At 43.9% G+C, this 26,559-nt stretch overlaps 2 long non-coding RNA genes across 2 annotated transcripts in view; one reads left to right on the top strand and one right to left on the bottom strand.

Moving 5' to 3' along the window:
* Positions 1 to 3,447: 3,447 nt before the first annotated feature.
* LOC144824497 (uncharacterized) lies at positions 3,448 to 25,477 on the top strand. Its single transcript, XR_013608984.1, has 2 exons — positions 3,448 to 3,495; positions 24,055 to 25,477. It is a non-coding gene; the product is annotated as an uncharacterized LOC144824497 (long non-coding RNA).
* Positions 6,568 to 26,559, bottom strand: part of LOC144824496 (uncharacterized) — a 34,404-nt gene continuing 14,412 nt past the window's right edge. The window contains exon 2 of the long non-coding RNA XR_013608983.1: positions 6,568 to 7,546. This is a non-coding gene — a long non-coding RNA (uncharacterized LOC144824496). The remainder of the gene's footprint in view (positions 7,547 to 26,559) is intronic.

Raw genomic sequence — 26,559 nt, 5'->3', positions numbered from 1 at the left:
CTATTTCCACAGCACTGAAGGTTTACAGAGCCAAAACACAAATGGCTGCACTCTAAGGTGCTGCGTTATGGGGACATACAAATTCCAACTTGCTAAAATCTAAGGAGCTTAAGTTCCTCAAGTTCCTGCTCAAACTCCCCCAATCTGCCCCCACTTTACCTACGACCCTAGATATTGCTCATAAAGGTATAGACCATCTTGCCTCCCAACGACCCCTTCTCTACCGGATCAGACTTTGGTCCAACCCTGAACTGGACACGTAGAGAAGGGATGTCCTTGAAATGAAGAGTCTCGATTTAGGTAATAAGATCAAGGGGTTCACCCATCTCATAGACTGGTTTACAAAACTAGGGGCATCATTAGGATGGCGGCGGACTTTGTCCGCCCGCCATCCTAAGGTAGAAAGAGACCGCCCGCCATAAGTGCGGCAGTCCCATGGGGGTGATTAGGATTTGCCTGCCACACTGGTGGGCGCATCCTGCATTATTGACATTGCGGCGGGCGGTGCTGAATGCCAAAAAGGCATGTCATGCATTTTCATGAACAACGTGGCAGACACTGTGCTGTGCCTGCCATGTTGTGCATGAAGTCGCAGGGGGGTACCTACCATGTGCACCACCCAGCCCACAACTTCCTGCATGCCTCGTTGCCTCCACGGAAAGGCACATTCACGCATGTATCGTAGTATGGATGGCGGTGTCTAACAGACACCGCCACCATAATAAAACCTTTTCCGCCCGGTCGACAAGTCCTTTCTGCATTTTTGTCGTTAAGTGCCCTTTCCAGCAAATGGCCCCAAGACTCTCTCCTGATGCTGGAATGTAAGTTGTGTGGGCACAAATACAAGGATATTGATAACTTAATGTTTTTTTTTGCCCATCCAACTTGCACTCTAGGTGCAAATGGATCCCCCCGTTGTGCCTTATTTTGGACATTGATAGATTCCTGGTGGCTCGTAGGATCTTTAATACAATGTCAATCCAAGGTACCCCCTATAAGTTGCTTCCAGGTCTGGGAGAAAGGGGGAAACAAAAGTGAACCTACACAGAGAAATCCCACTCGACCTATATTGCTTTTATGTATGCTGACTACATCTCTATGGGACTATCCACAATTACAACATGACAAACTCACAATTTCTATATCTTTTTTTTTGTATTTAGTTATTCAGAATCACTTTTTTATCTTTTAGATCAACATAGAAAAAATGGAAAACTTTTTTTTTAAAGAACTTATTTTGTGTCTGTACATTGAAAAAAATATTTATATACCCAGCAATGTAATCTAATGCACAATGTCAACATGTATATTATTTTACATAGACTGAAATGTCTGTATCATTTCATTACAATTGTACATCTCCTAGTCATTGAGTACACTAGCATACCAGCCTGTCACACCGACATACATTCCCATTCTCTCATCAAAACATACCCTACCCTACCAAGATCACATACACTACAAGAATTACAGTAGAGGCAGATTTTTAACAGTCTCCGTGACAGTGTTGTGGGTTGGGTATCAAACATCCAGGTCAATGCATGTTTTGGTGGTTGTTATCACTTTGGGACCACCTTCTTAAGGCCCACTAACACAAAAATTAAAAGGGGAGTGGTAGGGGGATAACATAGGAATGTGAAATTGATTACTTTTCTCATCAAGAAGATGCCCGACTGCAGTTTCAACTTAATGTATTGCCCATACCGTTCTCAAAGCGGGGATGTTTATGCGTGTTCAATTCATTCTGGCAATGTGTTTCTCCTTTGATACCAGGACATACTATCAATATTATCTTGTAAAGACGGCCTGGTAAGAGTTCCTTAGTTGTAAACAATCAAATTATTCAATACATCCTTCAAGCCTGCAATAATTAAATACTCCTTGTTGCTTACAATCCAAGAATTGAATGACACACTCTTTTGGGTATCAATGTCTCCAATTCATATCGATGATAGAAAGGCTTCACTTGATGTCAAAGTCAGGACAGTTAAAGCTGCTTGCTGCCAGTCCTTGAAGCAAAGGATCTTTACCACCGATTCCTTTAGGATCATACCATTCATCATCAGTAGAGATCGATTTGCGGCTTGGTCCGTACATTCCAGACTTCTCACTGTTGAATTCTTGAATTTCATTTGATTTCTGCACTCCTTATTCCATATACATAGCGCTAGAAACTCTATCTAACTATGTATTTTACTTTTATGAACTCAATTCGATTTCTAAAGGATAGATGACAGCACACAGGTTTTCTTATATCCCACTTTACCCCTTATCTATGACATCATTGGCTCTCCAGTTCCTAGAGGCCCTAACCATATTGTCTAAAGGAGGTTAGTGAGCTTTATCTTTCTACTGACTCTGAAGGGGGATAACCTGGCAATTGGCCATGGCTGTGTGGCCTTTTATTTCTAGCGTCCGGAAGGTATTATTTCCCAGTTTGTCTTTACAAAGGTTTCAGTGGGTTTATTGGCCTCTCTCTAAGGGGTCCATTAGGATGTAGGGCGGATTGCCACCGCCCGCATGGTGGTGGCGATCCACCCTACAACCTTCCCGGCCCGCCACCCATTTCCCCTTGCCATATTAGTATGGCGGGCGCTACTGCGGAGGACGGGAATCCTGTCTGCCGCTTTTCCTCCCGATCGACAAGTCGACTGGGCGGAAAAGAGTTTAAAATTGTGGCGGCATCTGCTAGACACCACCATCCATATTAGCATGGGTGCAGGAACATGCCTTCTGTGGCGGCAACAGAAGGTGTGTTGATCCACAACAGTGCTTTTATTTGTTCCTTTTCCCCTGTGCGATGCTTCTGATAAATCTGGACAGCATCTGTATTTTTGTGCCTAGTGGGTATTTTGTTGCTGTATGGTTTTAACTAATTGAGTACTGTATAGATACATGTTGCTATGCCACTATGCTTTATGTTATTTGCTCTTAATGCATGTTTACACTTGTGACCTTCAATCATCCTGACATTCTTTGATCAATGTCTGCTGCTAAGTTTGTGTATTTTGTTTTTAATCTGTACTTTTATGGCCTTTTGTCCCAAGTAAAGTTTCACTACTACCTAATATATAATTTTAAATAATGAGAGTAAAAAATACCAAATAAGCATTCCAACAATATGAAACCCTACATTCATTCAAATACAATCCACTTCCCTCTCTATAACCACAAAAAAGGAAAACCCAAAAATATTTAAGTGGCCGATTAGGATGGTGGAAGGACCACCCCCGCAGGGCCGGCGGTGGCGGTCCATCCGCCATCACACAGTGATTTATCCACCCCCCATTTAAGATGGCGGTGGGTACAGCAGCGGACGCAAAGTTCATCCGCCACTTCACCGCCAATGGCAATTGTTCCGATTGTGCCCTATGGTAACTGGTTCTGGTGCAACTGCATTCTGATTTATGGCTGCCTTTTCAAGACCGTTAACCTGATTCTTATGTTTTCCAGAGGCTGCAGGAGTGAGAAGGATTCCGACAATTCAACTTCGAGGTATGCTCGCCAACGTCTGAGTGCACCTAATTGGGGAAAGAGGGGTGAGATAAAGGGAGGTGACCAGGTTCTGACAGCCTTCAGTATTCGATTGTCTCTTGTTTACTTTTCGGAGTCGATTCTCTCTCTCGTATTTTTTCATTCACCCTGGCTGGTACCAAATATCTCTTTAGCTACCTGCAGGGGATTTCCTGGATAATAGAAAACTTAAGTTTAATCATAATTTCACTTTACAATTAGCTTCATTCTAAGGAACTTTTAAACATTCTTTGAATCAGAGTCACAATACATCTGCTATGCAAACTCTTCAATTGTTACCTTTTTTCTTAATTCCAAGCAAGTCCACGTGCATATTTTTTCAATTGACTGATAGAAAGATCTCCTGATCTATTCCAACTTCCTTAATATCCATTCAATGAGCAATTAAATGGTGTGAACCAAATACCAGTTTAGTCTCTACAGTTTGAAGAAAAATAACACAAACAAACTATGGGGTCGATTATGATGGCGAACGGATTGCCTCCGCGGGGCTGGCGGGGGCAATCCGCCCGCCATTCTCCCTGAAATGACCCCCCCCTACATTAGGATGGCTGGGTGAAGGGGGGTGTGGGGGGTGCACATGGGGGGTACCTATGGTACCCCCCTGCAGTTGCATGCACAATGCATCAGGCACCGCACGGTGCCTGCGGCTTTGTGCATGCAAATGCACAGCATACATTTTTAACTTTGTGGCGGGTGCTGCTTAAAGCAGCACCTGCCGCAATGTTAAATATATGGGATGTGACCGCCAGGGTGGCGGTCACATCCTAATTCCAGCGGAGGGAACGCCCCTGCCCCTGCGGACGGTCCCTCCACCTCGGGGTTGGCGGACGGACACAGGTCCGTCCGCCATCATAATCGACCCCATTGTCTTTAAGTGTCTATTCTTAGGTCTCCTTAATTCCTTTTCTTTGCTCCAGCACAGGTTGGAGCGCAACAACACGTACTTAGATATTGTACCAATGTGAATTTGTATTCTGGTTGGCTGTCATTTTAAGTCTTACTTGAATTATGCCACTAACTTTTGGTCTGCGTTTGCTCTTGTTTGCTGGTTGTGGACTTGGAGAGCTTCGGTGCAGCAGCAATGGGAAGATTCGAAGCCTGGAGTTCGTGGCGCAGAAAAGGATCAATAACTGGAAACCAAGCAAGCAAAATAAAAACCTCCTCTTTTCTGTAAGCCGGAGAGCAAGCGCCCGTCAAATGCAAAGTTTACATAGGGTCCCGAGTTTCACAATGGTCATCCGGTCATGTGACTTTGGGAAATCTCATTACAATCATGTGAAATCTAATCCAAGTCTCTCCGGAACAGATAGAAACACTTTGTTGGAAAGGTTAGGTTCTGCATGAGGGTCACTTGGAATTCTGAAAGGTGGTCTTTGATTGTATGGGATTCGGACAAAACATCTACAAAGAAATGCTGTGGATTATATTGGGTCATTGGGAGACACATTTTAGGGGCCCATCGGGTCGTTGCACTTACTAGTGATACAGGTGGTGTAGGTTGTGATACCCCTGATATCATTATGTTTTGTTCTGCTAATGTCCCATTCATGAAGACTGTGGCATACGCTTCTTTAAAACCTAAATCTTCAGTACCTACTCAAGTTAATCTCTTTCTCATCCAAATACCCATGCCGTTTCTACCAATGGCCTTTTTAGGTCTCAACAACCAGACAGAGAGCAGTCTGGTTGCAAAAGACGTGTTCTGAAATTACGTTGGTTGATAAAGAGCAAGTTGCTTACTACTGGTTGGCTTTATTGCCACTCTTGTTTGCTTCTTTTCAACTGCTTTTCCTTATCCCTTTTTCTCCATCTTGCGCTTTCCTCTCCCTTTAATGCACACCCTCTTTACCATCCTTTTGCTTGGCTGACCTGTTTTCTTCCACTACTCACTTTTAAGGACCTCCTTTTTTTCTTTTGGGTAAACACTCCATGAGAGTGCATGTGTAATCCAGTTTTCTCCCTCTTGTGCTTTTCTACCAGCCTACCTCTTCCCTATGCACTGTGTTGCTCTCTCCCTTGTGTGCTTCTCCTTGACCTGGTGCTCTATGTTGCTGTATACCTTGAGTGCTTTAACCCCCACAGAACACCACAGCACAGTGGCAGCCGTCACAGGTAAAAGCGGTGAGAAAGGGCTGAGGCAGGGCGTGGTGGGGGTCGGGCAACTCGACATACGACAGAATAAATTAACTTAAAATAAAAAAGAAATAAAACCACTTAGCTTGTTCTCGCAACTTCGCCGAGTCGGCAAAATAAGTTGTTTTATTTATTTTTTATTTTAAGTTAACTTATCCTGTCGTATGTCCAGTTCCCCGACCCCCACCCTGCCTCGCCCCCAGCCCACTGCCCTTACCTGTGGCGGCTGACACTGCCACAGCATTGTGTTGCTCTCTACCTCGTGTTTTGTTCCCCCACAAAAAAAACACTCTTTGTTGATCGCTCCCTTGTGTGCTTTCCTTCCAGAAATCCACCTGCGCTCTGTTACTCTCTCAGTGAGGTGCCTCTTCCCAGAAAACCGCTCGCCCCAGGCACTCGGTGTTGCTCTTCCCTTCTGTGCTTCCCCTGCTGTGTTGCTGTCTCCCTCGTGTGCTTCTCCAACCCCAAAAAACACACCACACTTTGTGTTGCTCTCTCTCTCATGTGTTTTCCCTGCAACCTTCCACTCCCACATGCCGTTTTACTTTCTTCCTCATTCGCTATCTCCCACCCTCACGATCTGTACTGCTCACTCCCTCATGTGCCTCTCTCCTAGAAAACACTCTGTGCTCTGTTTTGCTATCTCCCTTGTGCGCTTCCCCTGCAAACCTCCCGTGCTTAGTGTTGCTTTCTCCCTCATGTGCTTCTCACCCTGAAATCACCCCCAAACTGTGTTTCTCTCTCTTCCATGTGCTCTCCCCTGCAAATTCCCCTTGCCTGTGCAATCCGTGTTGCTCTGTACCATTAAATGTAAGATTCCTATACTAATCAAATCAAACATAAAGACCTGATTAAAGAAAAACTGACTAAATTGACAAAACTAAAGCTCATTCAATGGAAGATTCTAAAGTGCTGCAGTTTACTCGAGGACAAATAAAGAAAGCTGAAGGGTCTCGTGGTATTTCTCTACAAGCTTTGATTGGTACTATGATATATTTCCTATTTCTACAAGTGTATGTAACCCCATGGCTCAGGTCACGTTTCTTGTAAAGGCAATACACTTGATGAATGGAATAAATAAATAGAAATGGAACAAAAATTGCCTCAATCAGTAAGTCCCTTCAATGTCCCCAGCCAATATTGAGCATTAATAGCCCCATGTAGTATGGAGCATCAATGCCACCTGTCAGTAATAAGGTCGATGTCCCAGTCAGTAATGAGCATGTATGTTTGTTAGTACAGGTGAGGGTCACTTGGGGAGGGTGCCTCAACACAGCTGGGCTTCTCTCCCTGGACAGTCACTCCTCATGCCACTCTTGTTCCCTCTCTGGGCAGACAGACTTCTAGGCTGTAGGGAGACCCACAGTTTCTCAGCACGTTGTGTAGAATTCAGACGATGTCCCCTCACCTCAGGTAGACTTGCTGTCATGCAGAAACCAGCTCTGTTCTCACAGAAACTTTTCAAATAGTCTGTGGAACACTTACTTCCTTGGTCAAGAACAACTTTTAATGTGATAATGCACAGCTCCTATTTTTTGTATCATAGTTTACTGCGTCCTAACTCAATAAAAATAACTTGGAACTGGAACAAAGTAAGATATTTTGAATTCCTCCTTTATACTCTTTTTGCAGATAGGGGATGTGAATCCACTGCTGGAATGCGTTTGGGGAGATTCTCGTTCAAGTTTTCTGGCAGCAATGCAGACAAAGCCTTTGTGTAAGATGATAGCTCTCACAGCAGACAGTGATGATTTTGGCTTCAAGCAGGAGCATCAAAAACACGGGCACCTCCATTTTTTGGACGGTGAAGTATGCCTTGTTCTCAACTGCGGAGAAGACACACGATCAGCTGTCATCTGCCCCAGTCATATATGTCCTGGAAAGGATTGTGAGGGCAAAAAGGAAAGGAACAGATGTTAGCTATCTTGATACTCCTTCACCCTCAAATAAAATGCAGATGAAGGTAGACAGATGAAAGGACGGCTAAAAATCAGAAATCTCCTGCTAAAAAGCCCTTATGGAATTTCTAAGGGTAGCCCTGTCATAATCCTTCCACTTTTCGGTGGCAGGGTGTACTCACTTCAGATTCAGGATGAAATGATTACGCACTTGTATAGCGCACGACTACCCGTAGGCATCTCGGCGCTTGTACGAATACCGCCGAGGAACCCTTCCTGGCCTTTCCCTGTGAGGAGCCCACTCCTGGGCACCCCCAAGGTGAAGTCAGGCATCCTCAGCGTTGTTGGGGCTGTTGTAGAGAATAAGCAAGCTATTGCCCAGAGGTGCAGAGTGGGACTCATGATTAGAATAGGCACCGAGGCGAGAATTATCAGGTCCGAGGAAATTGAGCCCGAGACCCGCCGAGGCGGGAATTGAACCCTGGTCCCGGCCAGACTACTGCATCAGGGTCTTCCGCTCTAACCATTGAGCCACACTTCTCTACTTATTACAGGCAAAACACTTCCATTGTTCGATAATGTGACTGTCCTCCATCTTGTGCTATGTGTAGTCAGGGTCTATACCCATAAATAACTTTATTCGATTCAACAGAATCATAAAAGTATGCAATTTTTAAAAAACAAATTTACAAAACAAATTTACAAATGGTTTTTCAAATCCAAAGGTTCAGACACATATCATACAAGAAATCATAAGCACATTATTAATAGGCATTTTGTTCTAGAAGAAAAGCCATACTTCATTAAAAACATCTAAAAGTGCACTGTGCATTTTTAAATTATAACGTCTTGCACATAGGTTGGTTAGCCCCTTACACTATCCAACTTAATTTGACACACTTTAGTTACATATTTGCATATCCTGGCGGCTAAAGAGACCAAAATAATTACCTTTCGAAAAAAACAGCTAAAAACACGAACTAACGGGTATAAAGTGCATTATGCTTTTTTATATTATAATATCTCATGTATAAATTGGGTAGCCTCTCACACTATCCAACTTAATTTAACACACTTTAATTGCATGTTTCCATATTCTGTCAGCTGATAGAATCGTTTAAAAAATTTCCTATAAATTGATATACTATCAGTTTCATGAGTTTCAATTTCCTTCAATTTAAAACACAAGGTATCAAAACAGAAATTATAATTTCAATAACGGTTCCTAATTGAAAGTGCCAATCTAATTAAGCTAATCATAGCACTGCAATTGGCAGCAGTGTGTAATGATCTTAGATGCTCATAACCTTCTTTAAAGTTACAAGGTCGGATTTCCTTTAAAATGGGTTTAAAAAATCGGTTTCTTGGGGTTTTATAAAGGGTGCAGAAAAGTACAAAGTGCAGAGTGCATTATTGAGCTTCATTATCACATGGGCATGGGGGTAGCCTCTCACACCAACCCCCTTGCTTCGGGAAAGCAACTAAAAAGTGCAGTACATTTAATCGAAATCCCGTTAGATAAAAACGCCATTGCGTATGTAATGTAAACGATAAGTAAAATTGGTGCTGTAATTTTGCTCCCTGATCTAGTTGTTGTTCTACATTTTTAGACGATCCCAAGATGTTACGATATGCATTCTTAATTACCATCTTTGTGTCTGAATTAATAGAATCTGGGTTATCATAAAAGTTTCCAAGGTCAATTTCATAAAGAGTTTCCCTTACATAAGACAACCATGGGATCTGCATAGCGTGATCCAACTTTACACAATATTTTAGGATTTCTTTTGAAAGCTGCAAATCCTTAGAGGACCATATTTTTCCCCATAGGAGTAATGCGGACACATGGATAGTATCACTCACGAATTCTATACCCAACTCAGTGTGACAAAAAATATTTGGAGAACTAGTTGGAACAGATAAAAGACGTTTTAAAAATTGTTCTCCATAACTTGGAGTTGAGCATATTTATGGTCTCCCCATACCCCTGCTCCGTAAGTCGCAACGGGCAAACATTTTGATTTGTACAATGTTTTTAATTCGGCAATTAGTTTTTGTCCTAATTTGTTTGTAAAACGAAAAAGGGCCTCTATTGATCTCGTGGTCTTTTGTACTCGTGACATTATTAGTGGGTCCCAACTCAGGCTTTTGTTGAAGAGATTTCCCAAGTAATTAAAATTCGGGACCTTTTCAATAGTCAAATTATCTACAACAAACCTACGAGTTTTGGTCCCTCTTGGACCACAGACCATTGCGAAGGATTTTGTAAAATTGACCTTAAGGTCTAGATCCTGCATAAACTCATTAAAAGCATTCAAACATACTTGCATACTGTTTGCAGTTAAAGTCATTAACACAGTATCGTCAGCATATGACAATAAAGGTACTTGTTTGCCATTTATTTTAGGGAAGTCTGAACATTTTCCCAATAAAAAAAATTCTAAACCATTTGTATAAACTAAAAACAAGAAGGGGGCCAAAATACAGCACTGACGGACACCTTCAGTTGATGGAATATGCCTTGTCTTTTCACCCCCGGGCCATATCTGATGGCCACCGAAGTATCAGCATGTAGTCTGCGCAACATGGTGACCAAGGGTTCCTCAAACCCCATGGCCTTCATTAGCAACCACATTTTCTCCCTATACACAGTATCAAAGGCACTGGACAAGTCCATGAAGGCCAAGTGTATGGGAACACCCCTGGCCTTGATGTACTTGCCCATGATCAGGGCCAAGTTGAGACATTGCTCCGTAGTCCCCCTGCCCTTTCTAAACCTGTACTGTGAATCTTCAATAAGGCCAGAAGAATCCGCCCACGTCTCCAAACGGACCAATATTACTCTCCCCATTAACTTACAGGAAGCATCTATTAAAGAAATTGGCCTGTAACAGCAAGGGTCACTTTGTCACCTTTTTTTAAATTTGGTACGACTACTGCCTCTTTCCACGATGAAGGGATGCGCCTGACCACAATTGCCTTAAAAACATTAAGGAGCAATGGTGCCATACATCAAAGTTATTTTTAAAAACATCCAGTGGTACAGCATCGGGACCTGGTGCCTTTAGGGGGATACCTTTTCTTAGTGCCTCTTCAACTTCATCCAAAGAAAGTGAGAGGCTAAGTTGTCGTGCCGTTTCAAGATTAAAATCCCTTTCATCCTCACCTTTATTTGCCAAAGATGCATCCTTTGAGTTAAAAATTCTAGCGTAATGGGTTTCCCAAGTATCCCCGGTTATATGGGCAATCATGCTTCTTTTTTCATTACTAAGGAACGGGCAGTTTATTACCTCCCAAAACAATCTACTGTCCCTCAAATCAGAGGCTTTCTCGAGGTCGTCCCAAGCTTGTTTTTTTAGTTCCAATTTTCGTTTATCAATCGCATCCTTTTAAATTCTTCTTGCCTTTTTTACCATTTCCTTATCCCGAGGGACCTGGTGAAGTGCCTTCTTCAATAATGTTTGTGCCGCGGAGCATTCAACATCAAACCATTTATGCTCCCTAGTATCACCCTTCCCAGCTGGTTTAAGAAGGTATGTGGCCACAATCCCGCATATCGCCTCGAAATTCTGGACTAACAGTTCAGGCTCGCAGGTACTTGTTAGACAGGTATCTATTTGCAAAGAATTAACCCTGAAGATTGTTTCCTCCAGCTTTTTGAAATCAACCCTGTCCGGTTTTACTCTAAGGCCTTGATTTTGACTGTATTTCATTGGTTGTTCAGAAGACTGCTTCTTATCTGCATCAGCATCAGAACTCAGAATTGAAACAAGGGGATTATGATCGCTAGCAGGATTTGCAACTATTCTAAAATCATCAATAAGGTGAATATACCTACTAGAGACCAATACAAAATCGATTACACTCATTTTACCCCCAGTCCCTTGGAAGGTTGGTATCGGCACCAATGCGGTGCTAGTCTCCATCTTAGGCCTGGTGGTGACTGCTGGGGATGCTCTCTAGCTCTTCCCGACATCCGGACAAGAGCCTATTTAGGTCGATACGAGCAGAGGCTCAGTTCTATTGACAAGCTTGGTGAGCGAATAGCGCTAGTACGATCCAGCTAAGCACTGAGGAAACTTTGCCTATACTTTTAGAATTGCAAGGAAATTTTTTAAAAAAGAAACGTGATAACAACATTTTTAAAACTTTTGCGTGTCTTAATTTGTATCTGCCACTGCACTTTGTTTTCTTGCACTTACCCTCACTCCTACTCCCTATCTGCCGCGGGAAGTCCCGTTTGTAGCAGAGGGAAACAAGGGTACTCTCGGGCCGCCCACTCGATCCAGCCGCCATCTTAGGCCTGGTGGTGACTGCTGGGGACGCGCTCTAGCTCTTTCCGACATCCGGGCAAGAGCCTATTTAGGCAGATACGAGCAGAGGCTCAGTTCTATTGACAAGCTTGGTGAGCGAATAGCGCTAGTACGATACAGCTAAGCGCTGAGGAAACTTTGCCTATACTTTTAGAATTGCAAGGAATTTTTTTTAAAAAGAAACGTGATAACGACGTTTTAAAAACTTTTGCCTGTTTTAATTTGTATCTGCCACTGCACTTTGTTTTCTTGCACTTACTCTCACCCCTACTCCCTATCCGCCGCGGGAAGTCCCGTTTGTAGCGGAGGGAAACAAGGGTACTCTCGGGCCGCCCACTCGATCCAGCCGCCTTCTTAGGCCTGGTGGTGACTGCTGGGGACGCGCTCTAGCTCTTCCCGACATCCGGGCAAGAGCCTATGTAGGCAGATACGAGCAGAGGCTCAGTTCTATTGACAAGCTTGGTGAGCGAATAGCGCTAGTACGATCCAGCTAAGCGCTGAGGAAAGTTTGCCTATACTTTTAGAATTGCAAGGAATTTTTTTTAAAAAGAAACGTGATAACGATGTTTTTAAAACTTTTGCCTGTCTTAATTTGTATCTGCCATTGCACTTTGTTTTCTTGCACTTACCCTCACCCCTACTCCCTATCCGCCGCGGTAAGTCCCGTTTGTAGCGGAGGGAAACAAGGGTACTCTCGGGACGCCCACTCGATCCAGCCGCCATCTTAGGCCTGGTGGTGACTGCTGGGGACGCGCTCTAGCTCTTCCCGACATCCGGGCAGGAGCCTATTTAGCCCGTCACTTGCTAGGATGCGCAGCGGACGTGCGCAGCGGGCGCGCCGAAGACGCGCCAAAGACAAGCCAGTCCGCGCCCGTCCGCGCAATTTCGCGCCTCCCGCCAGAGACCCTGATCAACTTGGAAAAAACTATATACGCTACTCAAGGGACGATCTGCTTAAATTTGATTGCGCCAAATTAACTTGTAAGTCATTCTCTGTCTCGCGTAAATCAGGCACCTTTCACTGCCCTTGTGGGTTCTCCCTGCTCAACACCAAGAACGATCCCCTACCCCCAGGCGTCGCCTCTCAGCAAATTAAGGTCGCGCAGCTTAATGTGAGGTCTCTACAGAAACACCACCTGGAAGTCAACGAGATTATCTCCAACCATGCCTTAGATATTCTTTTCCTCACAGAAACATGGCTACAAGACGATATGATCTCTGTCATTAATTTAGCCACTCCTGTAGGTTATTCCACATACACTTTAAATAGGCATGCGAGAGGAGGAGGGATAGCAATGATTGCCAGGTCACACTTTGCATGCCTCTTTACTAAGTGGGACATTGAAGGCTGTGAATGCGCCCGCTACAACATCAAGATAAACGCACAGTTTACTCTTGTAGGCATTCTGATCTACAGGCCCCCGGGACCTGTGGCCAACTTTATAAAATCTCTTCTTGAAAATATATGCTCTTTGATCATGGGCACTGCTAATTTCAATATAATGGGGGATCTAAACATCCACTTTGATCCGGTTGCCGATAGCAAGATAAACACACTGATAGCGGACATGAATGCTTTTCAGCTACGGCAACTGATTAGCAGCCCTACACATAGAGGCAGGCACCTCTTAGCCCCATTTTTACGACCCTGGTTAATGCGACCGCAGAGAGCCCATTTCCCATGACTTGGACGGATCATTTTTTAGGGACCATGACAGTAGTGATTGAGGGGACCCACAACACTGTAGATGGGCAACAGGTGCTAAAAAGATCTTGGAGGAAGCTCCGTTTGGAAGACCTCCATGCACTCCTTACAGTTGATCCTCCTGCAGTAAGTGGGAACCCCGATCAGGATTACGAGAGCTTTTGGAACTGGGTTAACCAGGCTCTGGATAAACTGATTCCGGCCAAATGGACCAAGGCACGCCTACAACAATCTAGCCCATGGTACAATGAGGAGCTTGTTTCCCTGAAAAAAGAATGTAAACTTGCTGAACGGAAATGGAGGAAAGAGTATGATGCCGAACTCAAAACCCTCTATATGCAAGCACAAAAAAACTACCACCGCAATATTTGCAGAGTACGCGCCACCTATTATGCGAACGAAATCAGGTGTAGTCAGAACACCACTAAAACCATCTTCAAAATACTAAAAGAACGAACACAAAACAAACGGTCCAAAATCTTATTTTATCGCCCTCTTTATGCGAGAACCTTGCATCTTTTTTTCATGGAAAAAATAGAGAACATTTACAAGGCTCTCCCCACACTGCCCTCCTATGTTCCCTCAGACACTATGGCCACTTCCATACTAGCTGACATACCGGCACTCAGTCAGGAGCAGTTCCTCCATCTGTGTAACAAAGTTAAATCAGGTTCACCAGCGGATCCCCTAAAGCCAGACTACTTTAGAACCGCTGATAGGACACTGCTTGGGCCCCTTAGGGATATTATTAACTCATCTTTTTCCACTGCCATCATTCCCGCCAGATGGAAACAAGCTTGGGTCACTCCCATCATAAAAAAGCCCACATTAGATCCTACTCTACCTGAGAATTTCAGGCCAATTTCGTTACTTCCTTGGCCAGCCAAGGTGGCAGAGTCACATGTCAACTCTATCCTGACTAAATTCTTGACAGCCAACTCCATCCTGGACAATTCACAGCATGGCTTCCGGGCGGGTCACAGTACGGAAACGGCCCTCTTAAGTGTGACGGAAAATCTCAGGACCATCCTGGACTCCGGCGATACGGCAGCACTGATTCTTTTAGATCTCAGTGCTGCCTTCGATACGGTTTCACACGAGGTGCTGTTGTTCAGACTGCAGGAGATTGGAGTTACAGGTCATTCCCTGAACTGGTTTAAGTCTTTTCTATCAGGAAGGACATTCAGAGTATCTACTCCTCCATTTATTTCCAAAGAGTGTCCCATCAGACAGGGTGTCCCCCAGGGGTCGGCGCCCAGCCCTACACTATTTAACATTTATGTCCGACCATTAGCTGAGGTCGCCAGGAGAGGGGGGCTGTCGCTCGTATCTTACGCCGACAACACCCAGCTGGTGGTGGCCTTGAGGGATGGAAACGGGCAGAGCGCGAAGAACTTCAAACAATGCCTCATTGACATCACCACTTGGATGACCTCTAACTACCTACAGCTTAACGCTGGTAAAACGGAGGTACTGTTGGTAGGCAAAGAAGCAAGTACTTGGGACGCCAAATGGTGGCCTGAGGCTCTTGGCAAGCTACCAGACCCCAAAAACCACGTAAAAAACCTCGGAGTTTGGATTGACTCTGCCTTGAATTATACCCAACAGACAAAAAAGGTCGCGGCCACCTGCTTTGGGATCCTGCGGAATCTCAGGCCAATCCTAAAGTTCTTTGACCCCGTAACCCGGCAGATAGTGGTTCAGTCAGCCATTCTTTCTCTGCTGGACTACACTAGCTCCCTGCTCCTAGGAGCCAATCTGGCGGAGAAAACAAGGCTGCAACGCGTCCAAAATGCGGCAGCCAGAGCGCTGACTGGTATTCCCCGGCACCAGTCAGTGGCAAGCACCTTAATTACACTGCACTGGCTCCCGGTGGAGAAGAGGATCCACTTCAAGACCCTATGCATGGCGTTTAAAATCTTGAAAACTGCATCACCGCCCATGCTAATTCCCCTTCTAACACCTTACTTACCCAGACGCACCCTCCGCTCAGAAGGCCAGAACTTGGCAATTGTCCCGCGCATTAAGCTAGCCCGGATGGGCGGTCGCTCCTTCCGATATCTTGCGGCCAGGCTCTGAAATGCCTTACCTCCCCCGATCCGCGGCCTGAACGATCTTCTATCCTTCAGAAAGGCAATGAAAACCCACCTCTTCTGTTAAGCTGGTATTGTTATGTCTACTGCTAGTTCCATCTGCAGCTACACTTTCTGTCTTCATGAGCGCCGGGACGCCCCTTTGCTGGGGCAGCCGAGCGCTTTATAAGCATATTTAACATAACATAACATAATATAACATATCTAACATGCAAAGGTCATTTATCACAATAATGTTATTCAAAGCATCTCCCTGTGTGGTATGCTTAAAATGTCCCAGGGGTTGCTCATTTGTATCAAGTAAACCACAAACCTTGGTCCCACTTTGATGGCATAGGGAGCAATTAAAATCCCCAATCCACATAATACACAGGGGTGAAAAATGTTCAGATACTTTAGCTATTTCGACCTGTAGGCTGTCAATAACAGATGTAATATGAGTGTCAAAGATGTTATAATACCAGTTAATTAGAAGCAAGGGAACTGGGAACACATTTGTGATCAGGATTAGTTGATACATGGGGAAAACACTAGTTTGTGTGTTTTCAATGAATTATATTTTACCGATATATAAGTCATTAGGCCACCTTTAGCCCTCCCTGCCAGAGAAGGTTCAGCATGAACAGTAAATGATTGGTATCCATCCAGATTTTGGTCATTTCTGCTCCAAGTTTCTTGGAGACAGATGATGTCAAAAGTTTTTATATATTCCATCCCAGCCTCATCCCGCAGTCTGCGTGAGATGCCCGCTACATTCCACGAGATTAGGCGGAGGGCACACCTATCCAATTGTTTACTTGTTATTTCTGGATGTTTGCTTTCTCCTCCTATACTAATCCCTTCCCCCATTTGGTTAGCATCTTCTATTTCCTGTTTATCATCAAGGTCCACAGTCAATGCCTGCGTGTTATGGGACAACTATAGAACTTTATCTTCCCCCACAGGATCAATAGATAATATGCATTTCTTTATGTCCTCGTTAATTAGTAAGGGTACACTCATGTCTTTAACATTTTGTCTCATTGGGGTCCCTACTTGAAGTCAATCAACCTCAGATAAAGAGCTCAGTGGGCCAAAGCGATTTACATGATACCATGGTGGGCACTCTGGTTGCTGTTTGGCTTTATTTTGACATTCTGCTAGATTGGATTGCCATGTAGGGGGGTGATAAAAGAATCCCAACGGTAAAATCATAACTTTTGATTTCTCCATAATTTCACCGGACATCCGGTCAAATATGGCTCTCACTAGCCCTAGACTCCTAAAGGTTAGAACTATGCAGTCCCCCTCTGATGATTTCTTACTTGGTCCAACCCATCTGACCCTTGGTGCCATAATAAGTTCAGGGAACAAATTATTGCTATCTATTCCAGTCTTGGCATTAATAAGGTGCAATGATTTATTTTTGAGGGATGGCCAGTCTTCACCCTCCCCTGATGGTAGTGGGCATACGTTTGCCAAAACAACGATATAAGGTGTTGCCTGAGGTGGTAAATTTAAGACGGAATCTGATCTATCCGCATGCAACTGACGTGGGGTACGTTCAATGGCTGTAATTTTTCCCCCGACTACCTTCGTTTTGGGTATTTCCTGTCCTCGGTGGTTTGCTCTTATTCATGAGGATCCCTAGCTCCTTCGTACCTTGCCCTGAACAATCTAATGAGACAATCCCCCCACTTCTATTCTTACCTAATTGTTTATTTAACCCAGACCTCGGTTCAACCTGTGGAGTATTAATATTTTTTTTTTTTGTGTCTATACAAGATAACCGGGTTTCGATGTTTACTAAAATGGGTTCTAAATGGGCATTCATCAGTACTTCCATCTTAATCCAAAAGTGTTCCTACATACTCTGCTGCATAATGGGTGTAAGCTGTGTAGATGTTATATTCGTTGAAGGTTCTATACACAATGGATCTCATTGGCCCCAGACTCTCACTACAACATGACGTCTTGCCGCCACCCACACTATGCATACATGTGCTTGCACCCACACGATGGGTCTGATTCACAAAGGGCCTCCGCACTCGTGGTGGAAGCCCCGCAGTCATGGGGGAGACTCCACAATTGGGCAGAATCTCCACAATGAGAATTCTCATTGCAGAGATTACGCCTGAATACGGAAACTTCCCCCACGACTGTGGTGCCTCTGCTACAAGTGCGGAGGCCCTTTGTGAATCAGGCCATAGATGTCAGCATAAAGATCTGGGTGAGTACATTCAAGCAGAGCTTTAGATGATTGAGGCTGGCAGACCATACTCCTTTTGAAACAGAGAAAGAAGTCTGTTCAGATCTATCTATCACATAAAATAGGGAAACTGCCACCACAGCTTTATCTTAACAGCTCAGGATAAGTACAACAGTCCCATATATGCAACAAGAGTTCACCTGGTGTACGCCACCAGATGACCGAACAGGTTCTGGACCGTGGATTTACCATGTATTAACCTAAGTCTCAGCATACATCCTTGATTAGTGTGTTGGCTGGGCCAGCAAAAGTCAAGATACAAGATTGACATAGAGCAGGGTCATGCAGGGCAAGGGTGCATGCCTGTTTACCATACACGGCAAATTTATGTCCCAATAAAGAAAATTTCCAGTGCTGTTGAGTCTCATAAATTGGAGCCTCTAACAAAGGAAGACTGAAAGTCCATGTAGTCCACTGCAGGCGGAACTTTCAGCAGCAGTACAGCTGGGATGGAGCATCCTATACCCTATCATCGAGTAATGCTGTTCGTTCTTTGTTTGGACCAATGTGGCAGAAAAAAAATCTTCTTTTCACTTCAAATAGTTTTTTTGTGGACACCGATTGAAGTGGCCAAAAGGAAATTCAGATTAACTCGAGATGCAACTATTGCCAGCTTTGTTCCTCTTGAAATTTTGGGACGTGGTTGCAATATAAGCACTAGGTGCTTTCTGTACAGCGGTAGCTAAAGCAGTGTTACAGAAAGGCATGAAATAGCTGGATAAAAAGATTGTATGCAAACACTATGTGGAATCATATGCTCAAACACACTGGTGCACACAGTAAATGAACACTGACAGACCTCAGCTTCTTAGAATCTCATTGGCTGTCTGACTTCTGAGGTGCAGTCGAATGCCACAAGTGGACACTGGCACACTATCTCCTATAGAGATGCATAATGTAACTGTGTTAAGGCCCTGTGATCCAGGGGGATGAGTCCTTTACGGGTCCTTTATCAGTGAGACCTTTGCATACTTGTGAGGTACCAGGGCTACGTCAACTTATAGAGGCCGTTCAACCTATGTTGCACAGGGACTCATCATTTTGAGTTACACTGTGTGGCGGAATGGTGTGATGAGACCTTGACACTAATCTATGCTAATGATTTTCATATAAATACATTTATGTTCATGTTATACCAATACCTGGAGATGAGGCGTTTTTCTACATGCTTGGGAGGCAAGTTTGAGGACACAGTCTTCCCCTTGTGAGCTGCCACTAACTGAGTGCAAAGGTTTGCATGAATGAGTCCCAGCACTGAACCAGGAGCACAGTCTGCATAGGTCTGTGTTCTTTGCACTACCTTAGTTAACTCTCCGTGTATTGGCGCATTGCTTGGACTGTAATCTCTTGGGCCAGGAGCTGCAAGTTTGTGTTATTCTGCTTCGAATGGCTAAGTACTTGGAAGAAGTCCATAAGCAAAAATGTATTAATTGTTCCCCTGATTTTATTTGAGATGTTATTGAATTCATTACTCAACACACAATTAAAACACCGATAGGACGCATTCATCATGAGCTCTTCGGTGGCTCTCACCACGTACAAGTAGCAGTTTAATGCCGGCCATTAGTTGCTGTAATGCAATTACAGCCAGGAAGTCAGTCTGGTCCTCCAGCATGGTTTGCCGCCTTACAGAGCGTTTGCCGCCTTACAGAGCGTCTGCAATGCCTCCTAATTTCTACTAAATCCTGCTCGCCACTTGGATCTATATTGCACGTGTGTGTGACATTCCTACCTACCTATGCATTTGTTTCAATGGTATCATATTACCAAATTTACAGAGGTAGCAGATCCTACAGTGCGCGGATATTGATGATAATTACAGCAAAGAAAGGAGACATAGACATATCCATTGTAACATGTGACTAAAAAGAAAACATTTCTGCTTTCCATATACCAAGGCTACATAGAGTCCAGAGCAAACACAAAGAGATGATGGAAACTTTTCAGACACTCACCCCCAGTCACAGATCTTGGTTGAATCCATCATCGCTCTTTATCTCACTTCACCACCCTAGTGCAGATCCAGCCATATGCAAATCAGTCTTGACCCTGTTCCTTATGGAAACAGTCCAGCCCGAACTGGCAAGCCAGGTTTTCCTGGACAGGAAACAAGCATTCTGGGACCAGTTTCGGGATAACACCCCTCCTCAGCCAGGCTAGCTTGAATCCAGTGGCAAAGTGAGCAAGGGACCCACGTCTGGGCATACCCTGCCAACTTATGGCGAACAAAGGAAACACAAGGAGATGATAGACGGAGCGCTGAAACTTTTCAGACACACCCAGTCCAGGACACCACAGCAGTCAGACGTTTCCTGCCTCTTCTGACCCTGGATCATGTCACATCAGCCTTCAATCCTTCAACTGGATACCTGTGGCTGGGTAGCTCTCATTTGCATACCAGTCAATCCATGATGTAGGCAAGATCTTCCTGCAACAGAAGCTTCAAACATATTACCCAAGAAAATACCTGACATCCGAGGCCACTAATGCTTAGTACCAAAAGTCTCAGCTTTTAGCTGCAAGCCTTTCAGTACAAACCACCAAACTCTGGATCACCCTATCAATCCGAATAAAAAGCTTTAAAATAATATGGCATTTCAAAGAGCAATGAAAGCATGGCTGTCCCCCCTTATGAAAGAAACCTCATAACCACAGAGAATCAAGGCAGAATCCAAGAGCAAACAACAAGAAAAGCCTCAGGTCTACTAAAACACCACTATGAAGTGGAGGAATGGTATGTACCAAAGGTCTGTAAGGCCATAGGCCATTTTTATGGGGGTATGGATTTCCGAACTGCTACACTGTCAACATGGCACTTGTCACTGTTATTGGTACAAGTTAATGCAGTTCCATGTTTGCAGCAACAAGACTGCTCACTCCTTTGGTCCTCATGTACAATAACACTCAATGCTTCCTGCAAAGCCCAAATAAGACCCATTACTTAGGCCTGGGTGTAGTTCACGGAGTTTTGCTACGTGGAGATCCGCGAAGTTACAAAAAAACTCCGCGAGTTGCGGAGTGCTGTGCGAAGTGCAGTTTATGCTGGTATTCCTGCTGCTCGGGTAGAAATTGTACCCGAGCGACAGCTCATGCTCGCAAACTTACCGTTTGCGAACTTACTGTTCGCGATCGGGAAAAAAACTCTGCTGCACATCGCAACGAGGAGTTTTCTGCACTCCGCAAGCTCCGTGGAGTGCGGAGTGCAGAAAACTCGGCAAACTCCGCATACGTAGCGAATTTCACCGCCCAGGCCTACCATTGATTCTGCTTAGCATGGATGCACGCAAGCAGTTGCCTTTAACAAATGGGCATGTCTGTACGGCACTAAGGCAAGACTAATTGAAGCAACACATTATCTATACATTATCTGGATATACCCAGTACAATACAATCATTCAACGCTGCTACGGGCCCTACTTTCGGAAAATATACCAAACCAAGCAGTTCAAGTTGGGACAGAAAAAAAGAGAACAAGCAGAGGATATAAGACAACAATGATACATCTTGTGTAATAGTCCATTTAAATGACAAACATAATAAAGCTCAACACTAACAAACGCACAAGTCACATCTGGGTACCCCGCCAGCAACAGAAAATGCGTAATAATTTAGAATCAGGAGATCCTGGTTCCCACTCTGCACACTTCCACCACAGTTGTTTCTAATGCGAAGGCCCTTAAAACAGGCAACCCTCTAGTTGAGCATCTCTATCCCTTCTCTGGTATAAACCCAACCTATATGTTTTGGAATTCTTCACCAATGCTTTTCAGATCCACACACTAAGAGCAGCTGTAGACAGCTTCAATCACTGACATACTTCCAAAATCCATTGTGTAAGCAGAAAGAACAGCTCATCTTTCAAATGAGAGGAACAACATTTCTTAGGCGAAAAACCTGATACACAAGACATACCCAAACATGACCATGAAAGAAGGAAGCCTAGAAATCAAAGCTCTTGGGCCATATAAGCCATGCATTGAAGTCAACACACCTTTAGAAAACAGAAAATGAAAGGCAAATGATTCAAAGACACATATTACAGGGGCTTCAAATGTGAATGACTGCACACACTAACCCGAATGGCAAATCCCAGAAAGATAGGTCTAATATATGAGCAGAATTCAACAGCAGAGTCACATAACTCAAAGATCCATAGCCCCCAGAACCCCACCCCATGGTTCCAAATTTCTCATATTGTTGTCCTTTTTAAACTTCAAGTTGGTACTGCCAAGCCCTTTTGAACTCATTGCAACAAGAAATATAGGATTCTGGCAGCCCCACAAGATGGCATTTAGCTTGGTACCATGCCTGAAAGTACTCTCAAAGATTTAATGTTGAGATTTGTCCTCATTTTTGTTGCCACTAATCTTTCCACTCAGGGGATGTGGACAAAGGGACAGAAGCTAAACATATGCTGCAAAGTGCTGCTGGAAAAAGAAAGGATTGGTAAAAGGCTGGCATTTGTCCAGTGAAAATAATGTTTTGATTTTCCTTCAAAAAGGGAGAAGATAAGAGAGTGCCCTAATGTGCATGGAAGATGAATTCTATAATTCAGGATCTTGAATTGAGAATATCTGGTCCCCCGGCTCATTGTTCTGAAGTTGGACTTTAGAAGGAGGTTGAATGCTATTTCATCACATGATTAGGAGTCTAGACATGGGTTTCTTCCTTGACATAGACTTAGAGGTAGAGAGCAGCTAGCCCAGGAAACAAGGCATAGCCATTTAGACGCCACTGTCTTCGATGCTGAAAGAAGCACTGGTAGATCAGTTCGAATTTTCACATCCCCATGATCAGCAGGATTTTGGGCACCGTGTAGCCAGACAAGCCAGTGCGCTGAAAGTGCAAAACACTGAGCAATGGAGCACTGGTAAAGCGTCTGCATTAATCAAGGTTCTAAAAATTACTTTGTGGTTATTCTGTTCATGTTTAATCTAGCAGAGGCTCAAACTGCAGGCCAAATTTGGCATTAAAACTAAGCCTTGCTTCTGGATTGCAAGCTTTTCCTGCATAAAATGTGATACATACAAAAAAGGTATGGGGTAGAAGAGTATTATCAGAAGATTTAAGTAACTCCCATGGACCTAACAGAAGAACTTATTTTGGTGCCATGATGTTTCATCCCACTGTAATTCATCCAAATGGCTACATCTTCCAAATCCTAGGTCACAGTGGTGAAGCGATGTTGCTGACAGTATTAGGTCCATCTTCCACACAAAGAGCTCCCACACTACTTCAGATTTGCTAGAGACTCTAAGAAAAATCATTTGTAAGCTCTTGTCTCATATATTTGTTGTTGTATTTAGCCAAACGTGGATGTTGTTAACAGTACATCATCGCCATGTCCTCTCTGTCCTTCCTGGGCACACTGGCACTGGTTCTTTGGTCTCACACCGACATTACAGTGAGACTATCAGTCCTGAACAAGAGCTCCATTTAATCTCAGTGCTCCATAACAGTTTAAGCTGGTGGTGCTTTGTTGTGATATTACTGTATAGACCACTGTTATGTGACTTGGATTCTACCTTGAATTCTACTTCTGGATTACCCTTTTGCCATGATATCTTTTTCTCAGGGCGTGCGGGTCATTATTGTTTTTTTCTGTCCCTGACCATAAGGTTTTTCTGAGAGGGAGAGAATAAGAAAAAAAGTTATTGCACTGTCCACCCTAAATAGGACAGGCAGTGTTATATTCTACCTCAAACAGGGGCTCCATCAGCGGAAAACATAAGATCTGCCCATCTCTAAATGAGGTGGCTGGACCAAGGCTTTGGCAGACAGAGATAGTCTGTTGCATTTGCCATGGAGTACCCTGCCTGCCAATTTCTAAATCAAGCCCTAAGACTTTATTATCAGATTATCATGTTGGCGACTTTTACCTTCTGGATCAAAACTTACCCTTTTCACTTTCTATAAAATTTGAAACCGAACTGCAGCTTGGCAATTCACTTCTTTCTTACTATGAGGTGTGATGAAGTTACTTTGTATGAAACTCTTCTTTTGTCACTTTCTAAGGTGTTAGATCTTTGGCTTGACCCACTCTTCCATTTGTCCACTTTATTCTTATATTCAGCTTAGCACTTTGTGTTGTGATATTCCTGGCAATAACCTTTATTTTTATTTACAGCTGTGGGGTCATCCTAGGTAACAACTTGCCCTCACCTTTCTGGAGACCTAGAAAATAAACACCAGGACCAACAGAGCGATCGACCTTGAAGCTGGGGAACTGGTTTCGAGTTTCGGCAGGAGCGTTCAACATTCTGAGATTCTGAGCAAATCACTAACTCTCCCTGTGCCTAACAAAATGAATGTGTCCATCTGTAACACAACTGGTGCTCATGTAAAACGCTCTGATACCTTTAGGTCGAGTTTGTGATCTATAAATCTCCCCAAAAATATACATATATGTTTGACCTGTTCACAAATAGACCTAGCAAATCCAAAAGTGCTTATTTCACCCTCGACTAATTCGGACTGTCTGTATTGCCAGTCTTGAATAGCACTCTCTCACCTCTGATCGCATAAATTCCACTCAACACTGCTGAACCAACTCCAACTCCTTTAGGTTTGCTTATATCTACTTTGCCACAGAGTCCACTGATTCTAAACAGGCTTCAATACAGTGACCCACCCAAACAACTGGTATTTATTGTCAGCAGCTTGGAAACTGGAGGAGTCAACTAAACTCTGCTTCCAAGTTCCAGGGCTAGAGTTAGTGAATCGCAAGTTTTGGGTGATTCCTGAACCAAGCTCTCAGAATCTTGAGATTTTGAAGGAATCACCTTAAAGATTTCAGATGGAACCATGCACATGGAACCAAAAACACAGAGGCGACCACATTCCCTTAAAACAACACCAGTCTCTTGATCAATGACTCCAGTAGCTGCATTCAACCATTTAGATTGATTCTCTACGTATTGACTCCACATCATAGAAGAGTGCCCCTTTTGCCAACTTTTGCCATCAAATGGGATGCTCTAGTAAACACCAAGGTCTCCAGTATGATTGCAGGTGGAACTTCTTGAAGGTCACCAACAACTGCAACACAGGCAACATCCAGACTGAATTCAGAGAAGTGACTCCTGACATCATCTCTTTGGGTTTTCTAGCAGTAGGACACTCTAGCGAGATGGCCAAATGTAGCATGCATCAATTGGTCATCGAGATAAGGGTGCAGGAGCACACTTGCAGATGAGTAAGCCCATCCAGAGGAGCCATTACCTTTGTAACAACGTTTTTGCCTTCTCCTGGTACTGCTGATACAACATCGTAAATGACTAAAACCTTCGCAGATGCTATTTTCACATGATGGTAACCACCCCACAGAAATATGGATGTAAGGTAGCCCTTCTGCTGCACTAGAGGAATGATTGTCTGCAAGGTTTCCATTTACAAATTAGAGTTCTACCCATCATTCCATCCCTGGTTGGAGCTTTATGCTTTTAAGCACTGTATTTCAAGATATTCTTTAACAACTCATAACTCCGATTCTACTGATTAGATTTTTGTGGTCTTGGTCTTGTTTTGTACAATAAATTAAGCTCTAGTTATATATTCAGTTGGGGTATCTTTTTGTGTGGTGTTTTCTTTGTTTTCTTGTATTATGTGTTGTGTGGTAAATAAATAAATTACCGGTACTATTTTTCTATGCATTAAATGAAAAGGATAGCTCAATAAATGAGAGGCAGAGTCCGTGGTATCTGAGTCATACGAGCTTTAATTAAATGGCTCGAGCCAATGGACATCGTGTTCCATCACCTACTAAGGTTCAGGAAGGGACAATCTCAACATTTCATTAACATCATACAATATATATAGTAAAACAGTACAGTTGCATTGAATACAGTAGGCGTAACAAGTGAAAAAGAGGAAGATAAGAACATATGGGCGTGAAAGAAGGCGTGCACAGGGCGTGCACGGAGGTGTGTGATGTAGACGTCACAGAAGTCATCATAGGTGGGTGGACACATGGAGGGGGTTTCACGGGCAGCTGGAACCTTTAACCTATTGGTGCGTGCAAAACGAATCATGACGTGTAACTGGGGAGAGCTGGGGGCGCTGACTCCTAGCACTAGTAGAGGAGACTGAAGTCTGGGATGTCGGAACGACCTGTACCTATAGCGTATCTGATATCTTGTGTTTAGAGTACATGTTGCTTGATTCTAAAAGTCATCAGGGCAAAGGCTGCTTGTCACTAAAAGCTAGTGTATGCATATATTTCTTCATGTATTGCATGGACTATGGATCTTCTATGGATACGAATTCAGTAAAATCACTTGCATGGAGACAGAAAGACTGGACTGTAGACGGATATGTTTATGCTGTTCGTTAGCTAGGAATGTGAAGCCGGGGAGCTGAACAGATAACTGTAGGCATAACATATTCTTGGCAGGCCGGCCAGGCCTAGCCGGGCACCGCGTTGCTTGGCAGGAAGTAAGTGAAGGGTCAGGGATGCGGGCGGGGCTGCTTCTCTCGGAGTGGTTCAGGAGGCTTGAGGCCTGAATCTCATGTCCGGGCCCTGTGGAGCCTTAAGAACGGGTGTATCTCGATGATTTAACGTGCACCATGTAAAGACGTTGGCAACATAGGCCTGAAAGCCTAATTCACGTTGCTTTCACGGAGGACTGGATAA

Source organism: Lissotriton helveticus, chromosome 3_1 (genome assembly GCF_964261635.1).
Source record: "Lissotriton helveticus chromosome 3_1, aLisHel1.1, whole genome shotgun sequence".
NCBI classification, from domain to species: domain Eukaryota; kingdom Metazoa; phylum Chordata; class Amphibia; order Caudata; family Salamandridae; genus Lissotriton; species Lissotriton helveticus.
This window is presented reverse-complemented; position numbering and strand designations above follow the sequence as displayed.